Here is a 23122-nt window from a genome sequence, read left to right on the forward strand (position 1 = left end):
GGACTGTAATCCTCTATCTATATCCCTCTATCCCCTTTTCCAACAGGAAATTGTTGAACCCCAGTACCATACTCTGCCCTATTACGTCCTCTGGAAGCGCATTCCAGGTGTCCACCACACGTTGGGTAAAGAAGAACTTCCTAGCATTCGTTCTGAATCTGTCCCCTTTCAACTTTTCCGAGTGCCCTCTTGTTCTTTTATTATTCGAAAGTTTGAAGAATCTGTCCCTCTCCACTCTCTCTATGCCCTTCATGATCTTGTAAGTCTCTATCATATCCCCTCTAAGTCTCCTCTTCTCCAGGGAAAAGAGTCCCAGTTTTTCTAATCTCTCAGCGTATGAAAGGTTTTCTATCCCTTTTATTAGACGTGTCGCTCTTCTCTGAACCCTCTCGAGTAACGCCATATCTTTCTTAAGGTACGGCGACCAATATTGGACGCAGTACTCCAGATGAGGACGCACCATCGCCCGATACAACGGCAGGATAACTTCTTTTGTTCTGGTTGTAATACCCTTTTTGATTATGCCTAGCATTCTATTCGCCTTCTTAGCGGCCGCTGCACACTGTGCCGTCGGCTTCATTGTCATGTCCACCATTACCCCCAAGTCCCTTTCTTGGGTACTCTCCTTCAATAATATCCCTCCCATCGTATAGCTGCACCTTGGGTTTCTGCTACCCACATGTAGTACTTTACATTTCTCAACGTTGAACTTCATCTGCCATCTCGTCGCCCATTCCCCTAGTTTGTTCAAGTCTCTTTGCAATTCTTCGCAGTCCTTTTTAGTCCGAGCTCCACTAAATAGTTTTGTGTCGTCCGCAAATTTTATTATCTCACACTTCGTCCCTGTTTCTAGATCATTTATGAATATATTAAATAGCAACGGCCCAAGCACCGAGCCCTGCGGGACACCACTCGTGACCCTCCTCCAGTCCGAGTAGTGGCCCTTCACTCCCACCCTCTGTTTCCTACCCGCTAACCAGTTTCTGATCCATCTATGTACATCTCCTTCCACCCCATGGTTCTTCAGTTTTCGAAGTAGGCGTTCGTGGGGTACTTTGTCAAAGGCTTTTTGGAAGTCTAGATATATGATATCTATGGGGTCACCTCTGTCCATCCGTTTGTTAATTCCTTCGAAGAAGTGCAATAAGTTAGTTAGGCACGATCTCCCCTTGCTGAAACCATGTTGACTGGTTGTCAGAAGTTTGTTTCTTTCAAAATGTTCATCAATGTTGTCTTTTATAAGTGCTTCCACCATTTTACCTGGAACTGAGGTCAGACTCACCGGTCTGTAGTTGCCCGGGTCACTTCTTGATCCCTTTTTAAAGATGGGCGTAACATTGGCTATCTTCCAGTCCTCTGGGATCACGCCTGTTTTCAGGGATAGATTGCAAATTTGCTGCAGTAGTTCCGCTATCTCCTCCTTTAGTTCCTTCAGAATCCTTGGATGGATTCCGTCCGGACCCGGGGATTTGTCAGTTTTTAGTTTTTCTAGCTGCCTGCGTACGTCTTCCAGGCTCACTTCCATGGATGTTAATTTTTCTGCTTGATCTCCCTTGAAGATTTGCTCAGGTTCCGGTATGTTGGATGTGTCTTCATTTGTAAACACAGACGAAAAGAACATGTTAAGTCTTTCTACTACTTCTTTCTCTTCCTTCACCACTCCCTTCCTGTCTCCATCGTCCAGCGGTCCCACCTCCTCCCTGGCTGGCTGCTTCCCTCTAACATATCTAAAGAAAGGTTTGAAATTTCGAGCTTCTTTGGCTAGCCTCTCTTCATACTCTCTTTTGGCTTTTCGAACCACACGGTGACATTCTTTTTGATACTTCCTGTGCTCTTTCCAGTTGTCCTCAGTTTTGTCCTTTTTCCATTTCCTGAATGAATATTTCTTATTGCCTATCGCTTCCTTCACTATTTTAGTTATCCATGCCGGGTCTTTTGTTTGACTCTTTTTGCACCCCTTTCTGAATCTGGGGATATACAGATTTTGCGCTAGTACTAATAGAAAAAGTTGTTTTTAACTATATAACCAACTTTATAGAAAAAACCCACACACTACATCCCAATCAGACAGGTTTTAGATCAAACCATTCAACTGAACACTTTATGATCGGACTAACAACCAATATTCAATATTACTTAGATCATCACAAATCTGTTCTTTTGATTTCATTTGACTTATCCACGGCATTTGATACCATAGACCATCATTTACTCATCAAAACACTATCCTCAGTTGGAATCTCTGACCAAGTACTAAACTGGCTCAAATCATACTTTCAAGATCGATCAGCTAAAGTTATTTTTAATAGCTCATTATCAAACACTTTCACCAGTTCATATGGGATTCCTCAAGGTTCAATTCTTTCCCAACTTTTATTTAATATCTTTTTATCACCTCTCTTAACCCTCAGTCAGTCTATAGGATTCTCCTCTTATGCATATGCAGATGATATTCAGCTCCTGTATCCTTTAAATACAGCAGATCTCAGTGAGATAACAACCATAAACAACAAATTAAAACAAATAAGCCAGTGGCTAAAGGATAATATGTTGGCATTGAATTCAACCAAATCTTCTGTAATGTTTTTCCCATGGAAAAATGATCTTAAATTTTCATCACAGATTCTCCTAGACAGTACCCCTCTTCAAAAAGTAACCACAACAAAAATATTGGGAGTAACACTTGATCAGGAACTTACCTATCATGACCAGATTAGTTCAGTGGTTAAAAATTGCTTTTATAAATTACGTCTCATTAGATCCTTATCAAAAGTCTTAAAGCCCAAGGCCCTTAACATTCTAATACATTCAGTAATCATTTCAAGGCTTGGCTATTGTAACTCTTTATTTCAAGGCATAACTCAAAAAGAAATAAGATTACAGATAATACAAAACACAGCAATAAAAATTATCACTAACTTAAAAAAATATGATCATGTTACACCACTTCTACAAGCAGCTCATTGGCTACCAATCACACATAGAATAACCTTTAAAATTTTATTGTTAACTTTTAAAATTCAACAAACTCATGCTCTGACTTTTCTACATCGTTTCTTAATACCGTATTCTCCATCCAGGGCATTAAGATCAACACAACAACAGCTATTGACTATCCCTTCGTTAAAAATAATAGGAACCAGAAGATCTACCATTTTCTCAGTTATAGCATCCCAACTTTGGAACAATTTACCAATTTATATTTGTAATGAATCTTCTTTAGAAAAATTCAAGCGTTCCTTAAAAAGTTTTTTGTTCAAGGACGCTTTTGAAAAATAGACAACACAATTTTACAAATCACCAAAATTCTTAGATCTAAATTAGACTTGATTATAGATCCATCTTTTTTTTTTCTCTCTCTTCTTTCTTTCTTCTCCTTTTTGTGTTACCTACCAAATGTGCTCCCCGCTAAATGTTTTCTTTCTCTCTTTAAAGATTGTAGTTCATCCCCTTCACCTTCCGTACCAATTATGTATTAGAATGGATAGAATTTGAATGTAATTGTGTAAAATAGTTTTGTTCCCCCCTCCCATTTTTAAAATGTTATACGCTTTGAAGTTTTTGATATTGCGTACATAACAAAAATTTAATAAACTTGAAACTTACTAATTGTAATGCAATTTTATCCATTCATTTTTCATATACATACAATATAATCTTATTAACAATACATAAATATTCTAGCTAATGACGACCCTCAAGTTTAATCAGTTGAGGTCTTCCTCTGAAGATGGCCCAGGGGTTCTTTTTGGCAAGCAGAATCAGCATCCCTGAGTCACAGATGCTGGCAACTCCGTGGCTCAGGTATGCTGCCAGCAACTGCTACGTTTGGTGGAGGGAAGTTCTGGTTGCCTTTGAAGGATGTCCTCAGCTGGCAGTGCTTGGAGATCCCCACCAGCTACAGCAAGGGTCAGCAAGTACTTCAACACTGGAGAAATAAAAACACAAATACATTTACTTTTCTGTTGAACACAATACAAATACATCTGCTATATACATTTCCCAAATATAACATATTTTGTTCAATAAATTACATTACATTAATGACTTCTATTCTGCCCATACCTTGCAGTTCTGGGCGGATTACAAAAGAAACAGCTGGACATTTCCAGGAGGATTACAAGAAGATTGAAGAATTACAATTTAGGGTTTAGGATGCAGAAAAGATGACTAGGCTATAAATTCACTCTTCTTCCTCCCTATGCCCAAAAATTATCTTCTTCTTCCTTTCCCCATGTGCACCATCTTTTTCCCTCTCACACACTCATGCCCAACAATTCTCCCTGTCTATTCCCTCCTCCACCTCAGCATCTCTTTCCCTCTCTCCTATGTCCCAAAGTTTTTGCCCCCTCCCTCCCTTCTCTGTTCCAAGTTCATGCTCCTATCCCTCCTTCCAGCCTTTGTCCCAAGTTTGTGCCCCTCCCATGTCCCAATGCACTCCTTCCCCCTACTTCCTTCTGTCCCATGTTCATGTCCCCTCTCTCCTTTACTTATCCCAATACGCTCACTCGCTCCCTTCAGGGCCGTACAGGTGGGCCTTCTTCATGCTTTCAGCTTCACCTGCTTCTTCATAGGTCTGCAGGCAGCAGCTCCTGCACTTGACCCAGAAGCCTTCCCTCTGATGTCGGAGAGAAGGCTTCCAGGTCAGCTTTGACTGCATGCTGGGAGCCTACATGGGGTTTGTGAAGAGGTGTGTAAGGTTGGAGGGCAGGAAGATGGAAATGCTGCTGAAGCTGCTAGTCTGGGATGAATATAGGAGCCAAATTGATGGCTACAGCGGCATCAGCAGAAGGGCAGGTACTGGCAGTGGTAGAAGGGTAAGAGATGACGGTGCTGTGTATCTCCTGTCATTGGTATGCATACCCCCTGGGGTATTCATACCGTGTGTTGAGAACCTCTGCTCTATATGATGTATTCAGGGCATGAGCAAGTTTCTGCTTATTCTATCTCTGCCTACAGAACAAGCTATGGGCAGAAGATTCAGCTTGTAAAGCCACCTTGAGCTGACTTCACTTCAAAAGCCAAATGCTCGTTGGTAAGAAACATGACCAGTGTGACAGATCATCACCCTAAGCCCTGCCAGATAGCAGACCACGTGCCCCAAAGCGGTCAGGTCATGGTAATTTTTGTGGCTCTCGGAAGCTTCATTAGTACTCAAGAGTCCTATGCCCAGAGATTGACTCAGGGCTCTCAACAGAGGTTTGGAAGCATCAGGAGACCTCAACCCTCTGGTTCTCGAGACCCCTAGTATAAGGCTTCACTCTGGTAAAGGAGATTAAGAATCGAACAGATGGGTTTTCAGTTTTCTTCTGAAGATGATGTGGCATGGTTCAGTTCTGGTCTTTTTTGTAAGGCTATTCTAAGTTTTGACTCCTAGGAAGCTAAGCATGGAGTGGAAAACTCATTTATAGTGAAGATCTTTAGTGGATGGGAGATTTAGTAGCATCCAGTTTAGGTTTCTGCGGGAAGTAGACCATGCTATTGAGAAGAGTTGGATGAGTGGGGCCACAGAGTTTCCATAAAATATGCAGTAATTGATGCAAGATATTTTGAATGTTATATTTGATTGCGTCCTTCACCTCTTGGTTCCTTTCTTGATACGCGGTACAAGGGAAGCGTCTTAGTTCTTGTAACAGGATTGAGAGCACTGAAATTTAGAAACAGACATTAGTAAGTTTAATATACTACAGATAATGAACAGCATCAAAAAAGCACTATGACACTTATAGTAACAGACAGCAGATAAAAACCACCACAACCCATCTAGTCTTCCCAGCAAGGTGACTAGAGTCATACCTCCTGTTCTGTGCATGCAGATTATCTTTCCTATGCCTACTGTATATTGTGGTTTTACTGCAGTCTATTTTTCATAAACCTGTGGCAAACCATTGTATCACAGTGGGCTTTTATAAACTCCTGATGCTAGCCAAGCACGTAGGCAGTAGTTGCAGTATGTTGCCATGCCTTGATATTTTCCTAGTGGGCATGTGCCAGGAAAGCATTGGGGGGTTTCTTTGCATTCAGATCTGCTCTGGCCCTGTCCCTCACAGTCGTAGCTACACTTTTTTTTTTTGGTGCAAGTGAAGTAACACCTCTAATATGCTACAAAAGTGTCTGTGTTAATACTTTTCAGAAAAAATAAGTATCATCAAACATTAACCATTGGAAGGAGCCTCATATCTTCTCCTGTGTACCAGCTGTTACTTCACACATCCAAAATAATTTTGGTTTTTTGTTTTCCCTGGTGTGAAAATATAAATAGTCATACTGTGAAAATTCTGTGGACATTGGATAAACTGTTTTATTATCTGATGTGCTGTATAGATGCTCACACATGTACGTGCATGTTAACACTTCTTTATCATCATTTATACGGCATACTGTGTGGATAAAGTCAGCTATGTATAGTATTACAGAGTTAATGATTAGTAAGACAATCAGTAGCCCTAATTTTTTGGCAGTTTAAAATTTGGTTGATAAAAGATGTTCTAAAACAAAATACAGTAATTAAGCAATTCTCCAGGGCAATAAGTAGATAATCAGTGTAAAATAGGGATTTATAAGAATATAGCAATTTAAATACCGTTCTCTCTTCATGGAATGTGCTCCATAATCCTCTGTGTCTGCTTTTCATGAGTTTGTCGTGTTATTTAGTTGCTATCAGCGTTGCAACCTTGTTCAGAGTATCCTTTCATCTATCTAGCACAGGTAATTAAGATGATATTGTAACATAGCTTCCCCTACTGACCTTTTGAAAACAAAATGTTTTGCTGCACCAACAAATTAGCTGCAAATCAGATACTGTTCTTTTTTGAATATGGTTTTGCATATAGAAAGAATATTCTTGCTGCATTTAAGCCATTGCAATGACAGCTACAGACCTCTAGGTGAAAACTAGGATGTGGACAAAAGGCGAGTAATAATCGTATCTTCTGAGAGATCCATCCTGAGGTAGGAGAAGGGGGAGGCAAGTAGTTTCTAAATATATACGAGATCTGACAATTAAGTTCATGAACTCATCCTATTAAAAGTGCTACATACCTCATTGCTGAATATCACTATGGTCACCTTTGAAGTAATCCCCCTGGGAAGCTATGCACCAATGCCAGTGCCAAGTCCACCCTTCAAAACAATTTTGGAACCCCTTTTTCTGGAATAGCCATCAGAGCTGTTATTGTATTACCATCGGTGTCCTGAATATCATCAAAATGGCTTCCTTTCAATATTTCCTTTATCTTTGGGTAAAAATAAAAGGCACTGGGGGCCAGATCAGATAAGTAGGGTGGGTGTTCCAATAAAGTTATTTGTTTACCAGCTAAAAACTCTCTCACAGACAGTGCTGTGTGAGCTGGTGCACTGTTGTGATGCAAGAGCCATGAGGAACCATTTTTGCACACACCTTTCTGATGCCAAGATTTTCAGTTAAGATTTTCCTGTTTCTCTAGCGATGTTTACTTGGTCTGCTATGCTTCTCACAGCCAACAATTTTGACTTACAATTCGACAAATTTTTGCAATGTTTTCATCAATTCTGCTTGTTACTGGCCATCCTGACCTCTCTTCATCAATGATGCTTTCTCTCCCCTCAGAAAAATGTTTAATCCATTTGTACACTGCCGTTTTCTTCATAGCATTATTGCCATAAACTTGGACTAACATGTCTCTGATTTCGCTTCTACTCTTGACAAGTTTAACAAGAAATTTAATGTTTGATCGTTGCTTTAATTCTAGCTCCAACATTCTCGCAATGGCACACAAAATCATGCAACAACAATAATGAACACCACTCAACATGGCACAAACACATCTGTGAGAAACTGATATACCAAGGTTATGAAATCTTACCGAGCTCTTTGTATAGTGCTGCCATTGTAAGCACACGGTAGTAAAGTTCATGAACCTAATTGTCAGCCCTTGTATGATCAAAATGTAACTTAATTTTGAAATACCCTTTATTTTCTCAAGGTTTAATGTAGTTTAAAAGTAGACAACTTCTTTATATTAGTGGAATTGTATTGTCCATATTAAGCCATTTGATGACTGTACTTCTAAAAATTCTGCAAATACTAATTGAAATAGATCAAACTCGCCTCACTCCAACCAACACATTATAAAAATTTAAGTAGACTATCACAGGTAGAGAGAACTACATTTGATTTTAATACTTCCTCCAATCGTACTTCCCACGCCGAAGTGGGACTGCTGCTTTCCTCAGATGGACTATTCTTGTAGCTCTGAAATGTATTCTACTCAAGTGGCTGGAGGTGGAAGCGCCTGATTACTCCCTTTGCCGGTGTCATATGATTACGCTCCTGATGTGGGAATGCCGAGATGTGCTGGACTTTTCTTCCCTTCATGGACGATCCTTTCAGCGCATATGGGAGCCCTTTTGGAACACCATGACTCCACTGGCTCATAGCCGCCTGTTGAACTGTTGATAATTTGGTTATTATTCCCCTCCTTATTATCTATGGCTAAACTGTTGTAACTGCATTCATTGGTGGTTACTGTTTTAGTATGTGGCTGAAGGAGGACTTGGGGGGGGGAATCAGGGAGGGGGGTTGGGTTTGTGGGGGGTTGTGGTTGGTTCTATTATTTCTGGAAAATTGTGAGCTTGTTCTTGGTATTTTTCTTGTTTTTTTTTCTTCTTGTTGGGCTCAATAAACATATTTTGACAATACTTCGTCCAATTACATGTAATCATCAGTCTGTGAATGAGCAGAGATTGAATGGAGAATAAATGGAGCAACTGAAAGAGAAGTGTAAGGGCTCCTTTTACAAAGGTGCGTTAGGGCCTTAACACGCAGAATAGCGCGTACTAAAATGCCACACGCGCTAACCACTACCACCTCCTCTTGAGCAGGTGGTAGTTTTTTGGGTAGCGCGTGCTATAGCATGCGCTAATCCGGTGCATGCGCTAAAAACACTAGCGCACCTTTGTAAAAGGAGCCCCAAGTTTTTTTCCCCAAAGGGATATTTTGTATAATTTGAACAGAGATGGTTTTGTACACTAACAACTCACTATTTTGTGAGTTTATTGTGGAACAATGATAACACAATTGGTGAAAGCTATTAAAAGGTATTAAAATAACATATAATTCCTTCCTGTCTTGTAGTGAGGCTCTCTAAAAATTATCCCACTCTTTTACTAGCCGTGGTAGAGACTAAGTGCTCCGACACTGTTCCAACACTCATAGAATTCCTATGAGCATTGGAGCAGTGTTGGAGAATTTAGTACCCTGGGCTGCAGTAGAAACCTCTTCCGAGACTTAGTAAAAGAGGACCTATGTCTTTTTTGTGTCTGTGTGTGTCTATGAGAGACTGTTTTGCTGTGACCATTTTGTTTTGATCCAACTTAATAGCAATTCCTGCCTAAAGTACAAAGTTATTGAAAATTTAGATATACTGTATATAGATGAGGACCAGACTTTCTATGATTTGTAAAATTGATATCGTGTTTCCCCGAAAATTAGGTACTGTCATATTAATTTTGGGCCCAAAAAACTCACTAGGTCTTATTTTCGGGGAAACAATGCCCAATCACAAACCCACAGCATCTTTCTATCCCCCTCCTCCTCTGTGCAGCTGAACCCCCGCCAACCCATCCAGCTCTCTCTCCCCTTCCATCTCTCCCTCCCAAGGCTGACTTCTTCCAAATGGCAGCGCCACGGCAGCAATCTAAACGGGCTGCTTTGAGCCTTCTACTGCAGGGGCATTGCTGGGCTGCGTTGCTGATGACATCATCATTGATACAGCAGTGAAATGCCCCCACGGGAGAAAGCACGAAACAGCGGGGGGGGGAGGGGAGCGCTGCTGCCTGTGAATCCAGTGCTTCAGGGATGACATGAAGTCTGCAAACCAAGTTGAGCAAGCTTCATCCAAAGCAAGGCAAATCATAGGTTGCATACGCAGGAGTTTCGTCAGCCGTAAACCTGAAGTCATTATGCCACTATATAGATCCATGGTGAGACCACACCTGGAGTACTGTGTGCAATTTTGGAAGCCACATTACCGCAAGGATGTACTGAGACTGGAATCGGTCCAGAGAATGGCCACCAGGATGGTCTCGGGACTCAAGGAGCTCCCATACGAGGAGCGGTTAGGGAAGTTGCAGCTCTACACACTCGAGGAACGTAGAGAGAGGGGAGATATGATCGAGACTTTCAAGTACCTCACGGGTCGCATCGAAGTGGAAGAGGATATATTCTTTTTCAAGGGTCCCGCGGCAACAAGGGGACATCAGTGGAAAATCAGGGGAGGAAACTGCACGGTGACACTAGGAAGTTCTTCTTCACCGAAAGGGTGGTTGATTGCTGGAAGCGTGCCAGATTTTAAGGCCAAATGGGACAAACATGTGGGATCTATCCGCAAAGATAGATAGGGAGGGTCATTGGAGTGGGCAGACTTGATGGGCCGTGGCCCTTATCTGCCGTCTATTTCTATGTTTCTATGTTTCAACTAGGGCTTATTTTTGGGCTAGGGCTTATATTAAGACCTACCCTGAAAATCATGCTAGGGCTTATTTTAAGGGTAGGTCTTATTTTCGGGGAAACACGGTATTAAATGTTAAATAGTAAATATTGGGGTTCCCAGGGGTCTGTACTAGGACCGCTGCCTTTTTAACATATTTATCAAAGATCTAGAGATGGGCATAACTAGTAAGATAATTAAATTTGCTGATGACACAAAGTTGTTCAAAGTTCTTAAATAGCAAGAGGATTGTGAAACATTGCAAGAGGAACTTGGGAGACTGGGCATCAAAATGGTAGATGATGTTTAATGTGACCAAATGCAAAGTGTTGAATGTGGGAAAGAAGAACCCAAGCTATAGCTACGTGATGCTGGGTTCTGTTAGGAGCCATTGCCCAGGAAAAAGATTTAGATGTCATTGTTGAGGATATGTTGAAACCCTCAGCTCAATGTGTAGCGAGCGGTGGCTTAGAAATCAATTAGAATGTTAGGAATTATCAGGAAATGAATTGAAAACAAAGATGAAAATGTTATAATGTCCTTGTATTGCTCTATGGTATGGCCACACCTTGAATATTGTATGCAATTCTGGTCACCATATGTCAAAAAATATATAGTGGAATTATTAAAGGTATAGAGAAGGACAATGAAAATTATAAAAGGAATGGGACGATTTCCCTATGAGGAAAGGCTAAAGCGGCTAGGACTTTTCAGCTTGGAGAAGAGACAGCTGAGGGGTGATGAGCTGAGTTGAAAAGTTAGATGTGAATCGCTTGTTTACTCTTTCCAAAAATGCTAGGACTAGGGGGCATGCGATGAAGCCACTAAGTAGATTTAAAACAAACTGGAGAAAATACTTCTTCTCACAACGTGTAATTAAACTTTGAAATTAAATTTTGTAATTCATTGCCGGAGACTAAACTAAACTTAGGCTTATACACCGCATCTTCTCTATAATAGTAGAGCTCGGCAAGGTTTACAAAATTAGAAAAGAGAACAAATACAAAGTGGATTTGGAATAGTATGGAGAGGAGCGGAATTTACAACTTTGAAAATAGCCAAGTTTTCAGATGTTTTTGGAATAGTTGGAAAGAGCCCAGATCGCGCAGTTGAGCAGGAAAATTATTCCACAACTCAGTAATTTTGAAAAGTAGAGACTTCCCTAATTTGCCAATGTAGATAATGCCTTTCGACGTAGGAAAGGACAATTTAAATTTTTTAGTAGATCTGGTAATGTCAGATCTTGCAGAATTCCAAGGCAGGGGAATTATAGGAGGAAGGATGCTTTGTAAGATCTTAAATGTTAAGCAGACACATTTAAAATAAACCCTGGAAATTATTGGAAGCCAATGAAGTTTTTGCAGAAGCAGAGAGACATGATCGAATTTACTTTTTGCAAAGATCAGCCTAGCCACAGTATTCTAGATCAGTTGAAGTCTTTGAAAGCTTTTCTTGGTCAAGCTTAAATAGACTGAATTATAATAATCCAGCCTTGAAAGAATGATTGATTGAATAAGGACAGCAAAATGTTGTTGATGGAAACAGGATCTCACTTTCCTCAACATATGGAGACTAAAGAAACATTTTTTTTACCAGAGAATTAAGGTGGTCATTGAATGAAAGTGTTGAATCTATAATGATACCCAAATCTTTACATGAGAATTCAATTCTTCAGTGAGGATCCTGAAGGCAACAGAATGGACGAAGGTAGCTGCTCTAATTTGGGGCCAAGCCAAAGTAGTTTGGTTTTGGACTTGTTCAGTTTCATTTGTACAGTAAGGGCCCAGGACTGAAGTTTCATTATACATTCTATTATGTTCCCAATGAGATTAGTGAGATTCGAGTCTATCTCAAGGACTACAAAGATGTCATCTGCATACATATATAGTGTTTCGCAGCGGGACTCCGCATAATGGCTTCCAAGAGGATGACACAGTGCCATTCATATTAACAGTATATGAACGAGATCGTAAAAATTTTGAAAACCAGTCTAAGATTGTGGAATCAATACCTATCTCAGAAAGTTGGTAAATCAAGATATCGTGGTGAATGACGTCGAAGGCCGCCGATAGGTCAAATTGTAGCAAAATTGCAAATTTATTACATGATTGTAATTGTTGAACCTTAGAGATTAATGAAATCAATAGAGATTCGGTATTAAGATTAAGTCTGAATCCATATTGGCAGGATAAAAGAATGGAAAATCTCTCTAAATATGATGAAAGCTGAGCAAATATAATGAACTCTAACATTTTAGTCAGTAGAGGAATATTTGCTATAGGTCGATAGCTAGACGGTGAAGATGGATCTAAGTCAGCTTTCTTTAATAATGGGGTCAGAGCAATGTGACCCACCTCTCTGTGGAGAATGTGGTGAAATCAGTTAGCCTAGCGGGATTTTAAAAGGTTTGGATAATTTCCTAAAAGAGAAATCCATAGGCCATTATTGAGATGGACTTGGGGAAATCCTTATTCGTAGGATAAGCAGCATAAAATCTGTTTTACGACTTAGGATCTAACTAGGTACTTGGGACCTGGCTTGGCCACTGTTGAAAATAGGATACTGTGCTTGATGTACCTTTGGTCTGTCCCAGTATGGCAATTTTATGTAAGCATGTAGAAACATAGCTGAAAAGGGTATAGTCATCCAGTTGTAAGCATGTGCCATTCCACTTGTGTTCCATCCATAGTCAAATACTGTATTTGTGGTGCAGTATAATATTATGCTACAAAGTGGAGAGTTCATAGTAAAAGTACTCTAGTTTTAAATGTTTATGTTCTCACCTTTCTTCCCTTTCATCTGAAACTTGCATAATTTTTCCTTGGAAGCAGCTGTTATAAGTTTCCTAAGAGAGATCTTGAGGTGCCTGGCGTGAGAGGTGTAAAAAGATGCCATTATTGTAAGCCTGCAAGGCTGTCTTGCTTTCTTAGATGATAATTAAAAGTACTCATGTTCTCAGTTGGTTGAATATTCTGGGCCAGATTTTCTTCTTAATGACTGAAGACTAGATCCACTTCATTTGGAAGTGTGTTTGTGGAGTTGAATATAACATGAACCATTATTTTTTTCCACAAGAGCTGCTGGATTATGCATTTACCCCTTCATTCTATAACAGTGTGCCTAATGTTAAGCACCATATGTATATATTTATAGAATACTAGCATTCATTCACGCAAAAGTATGCATACACATGTAAGTGCAGGCTATATACACTGCAGTATTCTGTAACATCCATATACAAATGGCTTAGTACATAAATGCAAGGGATGGGGCTGACATTTTTATGCACAGCTTACAGAATGCTATAAGTTATGCACATACCTGCCACATGTAGGCATGCTCATTTATGCCTGCTGTAAATCTGGCATGACTAAATGTAATTATGTTTCAGCTGACTTATACTAGTATTCTGTAAGTAAACGTAAACACTTTAAGGGCTCCTTTTACGAAGCCGCGTTAGCGGCTTTATCGCACGCGACTTTTTATCGCGTGCTAACCCCCACGCTAGCCGAAATCTACCGCCTGCTCAAGAGGAGGCGGTAGCGGCTAGCGCGGCCGGCAGTTTAGCACGCGCTATTACGCGCATTAAACCGCTAACGCGGCTTCATAAAAGGAGCCCTAAGTGTGCTATCGGCATCTACTTATAGAATTGCCCCTTTACACTGTAAAAAATGTGTGTGCCAAAAATGAGAACAAATGAGGCCACCTTAAAGGTATGGATATTTTTCCTCACTGATAATTAGAAAGGGTGTTAAGATTCTTTTCCATACTTGACTTGTATAGTTATGATGCTCATTATAATACAGCTAGCCCATATTCACTTCAAACTGCCCAGAGACCACTAGTTCAGTTCATGCAGTGGAAGCCACTGAAAGTCAGTCTGAGGATGAATTTTGGTCACTAAGGACTTAGTTATTTATTTTAAAAATTATACTCTAAACTAAACTAAACCTTAAGTTTATATACCGCATCATCTCCACAGATGTGGAGCTCGGCACGATTTACAAGAACTTAAAATATAAGAAGAGAAGGAAAAAAAAGGTTTACATGAACTTATATATAGAAGAGAAGAGTAAGGGGGGATAGAATTATATTTTAGTGAAAAGCCAGGTTTTCAGTTGCTTGCAGAATAATACTCTGCCTATAACTAAGCGGCTTACAAAGAAAACATAAACAAAATAAATTAGACATATCATATTATCATAACAAATTATAAATTTAAAAGTAATCAAAAAATACTTTACACAGATACAAAAGCCTGCTTAATCATTGTATTCTCTTTATCATTTTCCTGACCTCTAAACTTTAATTCTCCTCTTATATCCTCCACACACAAATTAACATCTTTTTATTTTTTTTTAAATTGAAGTCACATGATGTGTCACATGCTGTTATAGATTCTTTAACATTTCTGAAGACTCAGCATCTTAGTATTAGAGTTCATCAGCCACTAGTTAGCAATTCAGGTCTTAAGAAAACTATAGTGCATTAGCACTTAGAAAGAACTTCAGTGCCTCAAAAATATTTCACTGTCTTGAGAGCTTGTCTGTTTCTTTGTGCCTTGAAAGCTTTTAGACATTTTGCTATTGTTTCAGTGCCGCAAATGAGCCTTCATATAGGTTTCCAGTGACTAGAAACTGTAATCTTGTTTCAGGGGTTGCGCACAAAGTCCAAACGTTACCGTACTCCTCACTCCTCCAGCTCTAAAACTTGTCTCTTCTGAAATCCAAACTCCTCCAGCACCTTTCTTTGTCTTTTTATTTTTTTCCAATGTGTCCTCCTTCTTCCTCTGCCGAGAGTCCTCCCTAAGGACTGATCATTACCCGGCCTGAAAGGGTATATTTCAGTCACATAGCAGAATCAATAAGTCTGCTTGTCAGAGGGACCCACAAATCATGCCATAAAGATAAGGGTACCAGGCACAAATTGTCCAAGTTCTGCAGATGTAGCTCCTCCCCTTCACACATTCCACTGGAAGCAAAGGGGCCCAGCTCTGGTAAAGATGACCTTGTCAGAGCACAAACACAGCTTGTAAAATTCAAAGATGGATCTTGGCCTAAGTCAGGCCACAGCCTAAAATGGCAGTGCAAAAATAGCCCTACAATAGTCTTGACATTCCTCAACACACACTCAATACTCCTCTCGACACACACTTCCTGACTCACCTAGGAGACAGTATTTTGAGAAGTCTGACTGAGAAATCTCCATCCACTTGGAGGAGGATCTGCCAGACTTGTCAGCAGAGGAATCTTATGTCATCCCTTTTGATCCTTCTCTTCTGCATCAAAGGTGAGAGTCTTCGCCAGTAAGCATATATTTTACTGGCTTTATTAGACAGATGGGTCAGGCTTTACCCATTTAAATGGAGACTGTGGTATGCGAGATAAGTCTGCTAGGTTTGGCCCTACTACTATGCCCATGCCTAGAGCAGGTATTTCTCATGCTGTGCAAAGTAAAGAACATTTTGCCTTCCTGCCCGACTTCCCTTCTAAATCCAGCAGAGGGAGCTTAGGAGCAGAGTTGCAGGCTTCCCCTCCCCCTCACCTTCCCAAAGCTGGAGACAGGAAATGCGTTTCACCTGGGAAGGTTGGGCGGGGCTGTAAGCTCCTTAAATGTAGAGCTGATCAGTTAGAAAGACAGAGGGAGAACTGGAGAACAGGAGACCGGTCACAAGAACAGCTCTGGCAGTCTAGCTCAGGACTAGGAGCTCTGCAGGAACTTCAAAGCCCAGAGGGTATGGAAATTGAGGAAGCTGATTCTGTTTTGTCTCCTGAATGCATGGAAATTTCACAAGCCATGGAAGTGGAAAGTGAACCAGTCTCTGAAGTTCTACCAATGGAAGTATGTGTCTCCAAGGCCAATACCCAGGCTGCCTAAGGAAAAAGGTACTACAATTTATTTTGTCTTTGAGGACACTGAACTGTTTTGTTTGACTTTTGCCAAGTGTGGTGGGGGATTTAGCCCCACGTTTTTGAGGTGGGATTGAGGGCTCATTGTGTAGCGAATTCCAGCACGTGGAGCACACCACCTGGCCAGCATTTTTCAATCTGCTGAAGAAAGACAGTGCAGTGCTGCTGTTCCTTGGGATAGAATCCTATACAGAGGAAAGAACACTGTTTGTTTTCTAGTTTGCATCTTCTTGGAAAGAACTTAATACTGTGGCTCAGAATTACAGAGCCTTTCTTTATTTTACTGAAAGAAGTTTGGACTTTAAAATATCTTGCTGAAACTAAGTTTGATTTTTTGAAGACTGCATTTAAAGTTGGTATCCTGACAGAAAGGTTGTTTTGGTTTTCTTTTTGTTTGTTTAATGCTATGCAGCATAATAAAATCCAGTCCGGATTTGCTATAAAACTTTCCTAACTTGTGGCAAAATTCTTATTTCAAGCAAGGGTTTGCTTTTCCTTGTGTAGCCTCTCGCGGCTCACAAGTGTTCAAATCTTGTCCCAGTAAGCCTGGACACCTTGCCCAGTGTGTGCTGATGACAAGACAGAAGAAGAACCTTGCTCTGAACCTTGTGAGAGCTTGACTCTGAATCAACTCCAAATGATTGCATTAAAAACCTCTCTCAGTCCAAGTAGTTCCTTAAAAAAAATTGACTTGATGTATATATAGAATACCAAAGTGTCCAGGTTTTAAGAGAACACAACTTCAACATCATTCTCTGGTTGTGGAATCTGTCTTAAAACATTCATACAGTTCAAGATTTTACGCTTCTGTTCCTTCAGAGGGGTTGAACTTATGACTCTATTGGTAAATGCATTTCTCAAGCATCCATGTTAACAAACAGAATCTTGGACTACCAATTCTATTCTTCCATTTATTTAAATTCCTTACTTAACAACTTTCAGCTTAAGAGTTCCTCCCTTAAGAAAAACCAAGGAATTTCAACAATTATCTAAGAACCTGCTCACTACAAGAAAGTTTGTAGCTAGAGGCATATTCAATGCATTTTAAATTTCTTTTTGTACATCTACAGTTGCAGTAATAATGTACCATTTATCTTGGCTCAAAGCCTCTGATCTTGAAACCTCAGCACAGGAGTGCCTTTATGATGTTCCTTGTAAGGGTGATGATGAGATAAGATTGAAGAGGTTGCTGATCAAATTTTAAAAAACACACAGATGCAATGGCAACTTTGTCTAAATTATAAACCTCTACATCTTCTTTTAGAAGATATTCTGCTCCATCCAGACGTTCATACTATTATAACATAAAATGTCATTACAATCGGCCACCTTCATCATCATTCTTGGCCTACTAATCAGTGACACAAAAATCACAATCTAATTCTCAGGTGAAGCAGCAGTCGTCCTTTTGACTCTTTCCTAGAGAGTATTGCCAGCATTCTCAACTCTACTTCCCAGCCTCCCCAAAGGAGGCATACTGCTCTTTTTTTCCCTAGCATTGGACTCTTATTACAACAGACCAGTTGATAGTTCACATCATCTCTCAGGGCTATGCCTCCTAACCACCCAGCTTCCTCCAGATTGCCCTCCTTCTTCAAGAACTCTCAACCCTTCTCTAACACAATGTGATAGAACCTTTTTCTCTACAAGAGAGAGTCCAAGGGTTCTAGTCAAAGTATTTTCTGACACTAAAAAAAGGCTTCTGACAGATTCTAGATCTCTGACGCCTAAACAAATACTTGATGAAGGAAAATTTTGGATGATCTCTTTGGGAACCCTCATACCCCTCCTAGAAAATGATAACTGGCTTTTCTCTCTAGATCTAAAAGATGAATACACTCACATTTCCATCCTACCTGCATACAGGAAGTAGTTCCACATTCACATAGGATCTCGACATTTCCAATACAAAATCTTGCTGTTTGGTCTAGCCTCTGTTCCTCATGTCTTCACGAAGTGCGCAGTGGTGGCAGCCTTTCGCACATGGAGATTTCACGTATTTCCATATTTAGTCGTCATCGCAGAAAGCTCAGATTGCCATAAACTCAACAGTCTGTCTTCTCAAGCTTCTAGAGTTTGCCGTCAACCACCAAAAGTCACATTTACAGTCATCTCAAATCTTGGATTCATCAGGGCACTTCTAGACCCCATCCAAATGTTTATCATTAATGTCTCAATGTGTGACTATTACAACTGTAGAAAAATATATTTTCAGAGACCTGGAGGCCAAATGGAGACAAGCCCCAAATATAGCTTCATCACCCAATCATTGCATATATCTCCATAAATCTTGTGTGTTATAATTCTTGCTATAAATAAATTACATCTTTTTCAACACATTAAGGGCTCCTTTTACAAAGGCGCACTAGCGGTTTAATGCTCGTAATAGCACACGCTAAACCGCCGGCCACGCTAGCCGCTGCCGCCTCCTCTTGAGCAGGTGGTAGTTTTTCGGCCAACGTGGGGGTTAGCGCATGATTAAAAGTTGGGCATGCTAAACCTGCTAGCGCAGCTTTGTAAAAGGAGCCCTAAGTATGATGACAAAAAAGTCACTTATCTGCTTCTAGGTCCCAACATGGACCATGTTTCGATCCTGCCCCAGGGAACCCAAAAATTAAGGGCTCCTTTTACTAAGCTGCGCTAGCGGTTTTAGCATGCGCGCTACACGCTAACCCCGCCATAGAGCTGGCATTAGTATTTTCCATATAGCGCGGGGGTAAGCACGCGCTAATCTTCAGCGCGTGCTAAAAACACTAGTGCACCTTAGTAAAAGGAGACATAAGTTTTGAAATGATTCAGTTTATTGGGTCTCTATTTTAAATTTTATATTTTTCTACAGTTATAATAGTCACACATTGAGATTATCAGTGATAAACATTTTAAGTTTTTTCAGAGTTCTATGCAACTCAAGGGAGTATTTGTTTTGTCTTAGTTCAAACTAAATCCCCAGCAATACTTACATTCAGATCATGTACAACTAAGCAAAATATTAAGGTGTGTCTACTTTTTACACACATATATCCATGTGCAGTTTTAAAACAGCCATTTTCTGTAAGTAAAATGAATTCTTAAATTATCACCTATATACCTTTGAGGCGTTTCCATATTCCCTGTCCTAATAGAAACGGAAATTGAAACGTACAGGATCCGTTTCTCTAATGTCTCATCTTATATGGCTTTTGGTTTAAACATCTTTGGACTATGTTCAGCCTGTCCATATCCTTTTGGAAGCAGAGCTTCTAGAACTGAACATAATATTCTAAGGACTCTAAAGAGCCATTATTGCTTTCTTGTTTCTGATTGTCTTATGACAGTATTTGTAGAACATTTTATTGGAAAGTCTTGTACCTTTCTCCCAGACAGCTGTTCCAGTAAGAAAGACTGGGAAAGAGATTTCACTTGTTTAGATCCTTGCAGTGGCAATGATCAATGAATCAATCTGCTCAATAGGAAGTAATCCTCAGGCACCGTGTGGTCTCCTTTCAAAAAATTGTCTTATTCATTCTTAGGAGCATTTAACAATGGTTTCTGTTAGTACTGACTGCTTTGCTAGCAATATTGATGCTGTGTCTTTAAAATATTTTCATCAAAATACAGCTGTGGCTTTGTTTTTTCTAGCAGAGAGATGATCTTATACCAAAGAAATGTCTTTGTGGTACATAAAATAAACATTTTTCAGTAACTGAATACATTAACTTTGAAAAGTTGGAAATCCAAGGTAGATATTTAAAGGTGTAAAACAAACTATTGTCTGTGTAGAGAAAGGCCTGAGATAATTAAGGCAGAACATTTCAAACTGCAAAAAATTAAATGATATTCATATGTAAGCCTCTTATTAGTAACTGAACATTTTTTTCCCATTTAAATTATAAGGCAGGTTGAATAAAGGAATACAGAGGTGCCAATTTGCATAATTATGCTAGTGGAGGCTAACAGCAGACTCTTTTTTGTTTGTGAAAGGCTTTGGGTGCTTTCATTCCTGAAGTATTTATGCCCTAGAATCAAATGTCAGATTCCAGAAGTTCATCTTGCCAATGCTCTCCCATATCTAAATTGGCATCACTGCCAGATTCTCTGTGTGTACTGTAGTGAATTTCTGTATATCATGGATTTAAGTGAGATTGGTCAGAGTTTTGTTTTTTGTTTTTTTAGTGAGCTGACTTTCCTGTCATCTATGTTTAATGCATACAAGTTGCATTTAATTTCTTTGAAAATATGAATTGAATGTTTATCCTGGGGTATAAGAAATGGAAAGTGAAGTAATATCTATTTTTCTTTTACTTTTCAGTGTTCAAAGATGGCAACCAATCAGAGAGCAGTTATTGTGGATACAGTTTTCAGATTGGTTACACCAGGGGCCTGATTCTGTAAACGGCTCCATAAGTTAGGCAGTGGTAGGTGCCGTACCACCACCTAACTTAATTGTTTTAATTGGATTGGATTGGATTTATTGCATTTGATATATCGCTTGGACATAAATATTAAGCGGTTAGAATACTAAGCTTTAATCGGCTTGGTAATTGACCGCGCTGTTAAAACCAATTAAAAACTCGTTAAAAAAAGTATGTGTCATAATAGCATCTACATTAAACTGCCTAATGGTGCCTAAGGTCAAAGTAGACATGGTTAGGGGCGGGAATGACCTTAGGCGCCATTAGTCGTGAATCTCAAAAGAACTTAGGGCATCTGCAATGTAGGCCAGTAAAACCCTGGCCTACATTGCAGATGCCTAAGTTTTGTAGTAGGCGCCATTAGCTGTGATGTTTTAAACAGCATGATTGACACATGGTCAGCTGCCAATTTAAGTGCCTTTTATAGAATCAGGCCTTAGTATTTGAGCTTTTGGTTTCTCTGTTGTTCCTATTACCCTGTTGTACCCTTTCTAATAAAAATGATTACAAAAAAAAAAAAGAAGTCAAATGACAATAAAGAGCATAAAACTAGAACATGCTGTGTTTCAGCAACCTGGTCTAAAAAAAAAAAAGTTATTTTCCTAAACAAAATTGATAGCCGTAAGCAGTGCTGTTCACGTGTAGTGTATATAAAGTGATGTGAGAGAGCTTTTCCTATTTCTGCTATGTACAATTCCTTCAGAAAGGCAGTAAATAATAATTTAATAAAGCCCTTTAGGATGCTCCTATCAACTCCTCACTATTCAAGTGCCACTGCTTTGGGTAACTACAGTCTAGTACTGTGCCCATCCGTAGAAAAAATGACTGCTATTTTTTTATAGAAAAATCAAATGATTTTTATTGAAGACAGCACAATGGATACAGCACAACAACAAATACAGAACTGCATAATCAGTGTCTTCCAAATTTTCAACATAATACAAAATCAACTCCCATCCTGCCCCATGTGTACTCACTTAAAATACAGAATGTGAAAGACAAAACAAGCATTTACAAGTCACCCATATGACAAAGAAAAGACCAAAAGTAGCTACTCAAGCTTGAGAAATAAACACAAACCTCACACACACGCATACCCAGCCCCATTAAAAAAAAGGAGAAAGAAAGAAAAGGAAAGACTGATGACTCCATGTCATCGTTTATCTCCCCCCCTGCCAAAAGCCCCCGCGATGACTTATAAGAGATTCAAAATCTCACTCCTGGGCCTCGGAGTGATGTATCTGGATGTAGAGGTCCCAAATTTCAAGGAAATGCTTCTTACCCTGAGGACTATATTTTATCTCTGTTCCCTAAAGTAGCATTTTAACCACTTTGGGCTAGATTCACTAAGCCCACCGATCAAGTTCCAACCGGATTCACTAACCTCTGTCCCGATCATTCTCCGATCCGTGTATGCAAATGAGGGGGAACGGCATTCAAATGTAGGCAGGCAGTGATTCACTAAAAAAAAAAAAGCAACACCAACTGGGCTGGCCAATCGACAAACAAACGACTGCTGGGGACCAGTTGTTTAGTGGTTTCTGACTGCATATCCTGCGCTCTGTCCCAAATCTCCTGCTCTCTGCCTCAACTCAAGCCGCGATTCTGCTGCGCCCTGCTCTGCCCCAAATCTTCTGCCCTATTCTCCCCAACTCTTCTGCCACTTCCCAGTTGTGCAAGCCCTTGGTTTTAACCCGCGGGTTTAAAGTGTGTTAAAACCAAGGGCTCGCGAAAAAGTTTTTAAAAGTTTAAAAAGTAAAATTTAGCTCTGCCAGGCATGGAGGGCCAGCGCATGCGCAGACCATCTACAGATGGTCTGCGCATGTGTTGGGATCTCTATAGAGCGATCCGGGCAGGCAGTTGGAGGTGTGATTCTGATCGCCCTAAATCAGCTCCCCCGGATCCGATCCGATCCGTGCCCTTAGTAAATCTAGCCCTTTAGCTCAAGAAGTCAGCTAGCTTAACATACTTCCTTTGGTATATGTAAGACCATGGGGGCAATTCTAGAAAGGGGCAGTTAGAAGTTGGTGTCCCAGTGAAGTGTGATTTGTGCCTGTTCTGTAACAGCATTAGGGCACCCAGATTCCATTACAAAATACTAGCATAAACCCGCATTGATGCACCTAAATGTAGGCACACCCATTTATGCCAGGTCTATGGCAGGTATAAATAGGCATGCCTAAGTGCAACAAGCAGGTACGTTAGATTGATTGTGAGCCCGCCGGGACAGAAAGGGAAAAATGCTTGAGTACCTGATTGTAAAACTGCTTAGATAACCTTGCTAGGCGGTATATAAAAACCTAATAAACTTGAAACTTGAAACATATACTTTACAGTACTCTGTAAGATGTGC

The 23122-nt window shown here is 40.1% G+C and overlaps 1 protein-coding gene across 4 annotated transcripts in view; it reads left to right on the forward strand.

Moving 5' to 3' along the window:
- DENND1A (DENN domain containing 1A) overlaps positions 1-23122 on the forward strand; it is a 994598-nt gene that overhangs the window by 865762 nt on the left and 105714 nt on the right. The gene's annotated exons all lie outside the window — the stretch shown is intronic.

Source organism: Geotrypetes seraphini, chromosome 10, assembly GCF_902459505.1.
Source record: "Geotrypetes seraphini chromosome 10, aGeoSer1.1, whole genome shotgun sequence".
NCBI classification, from domain to species: Eukaryota; Metazoa; Chordata; class Amphibia; order Gymnophiona; family Dermophiidae; genus Geotrypetes; species Geotrypetes seraphini.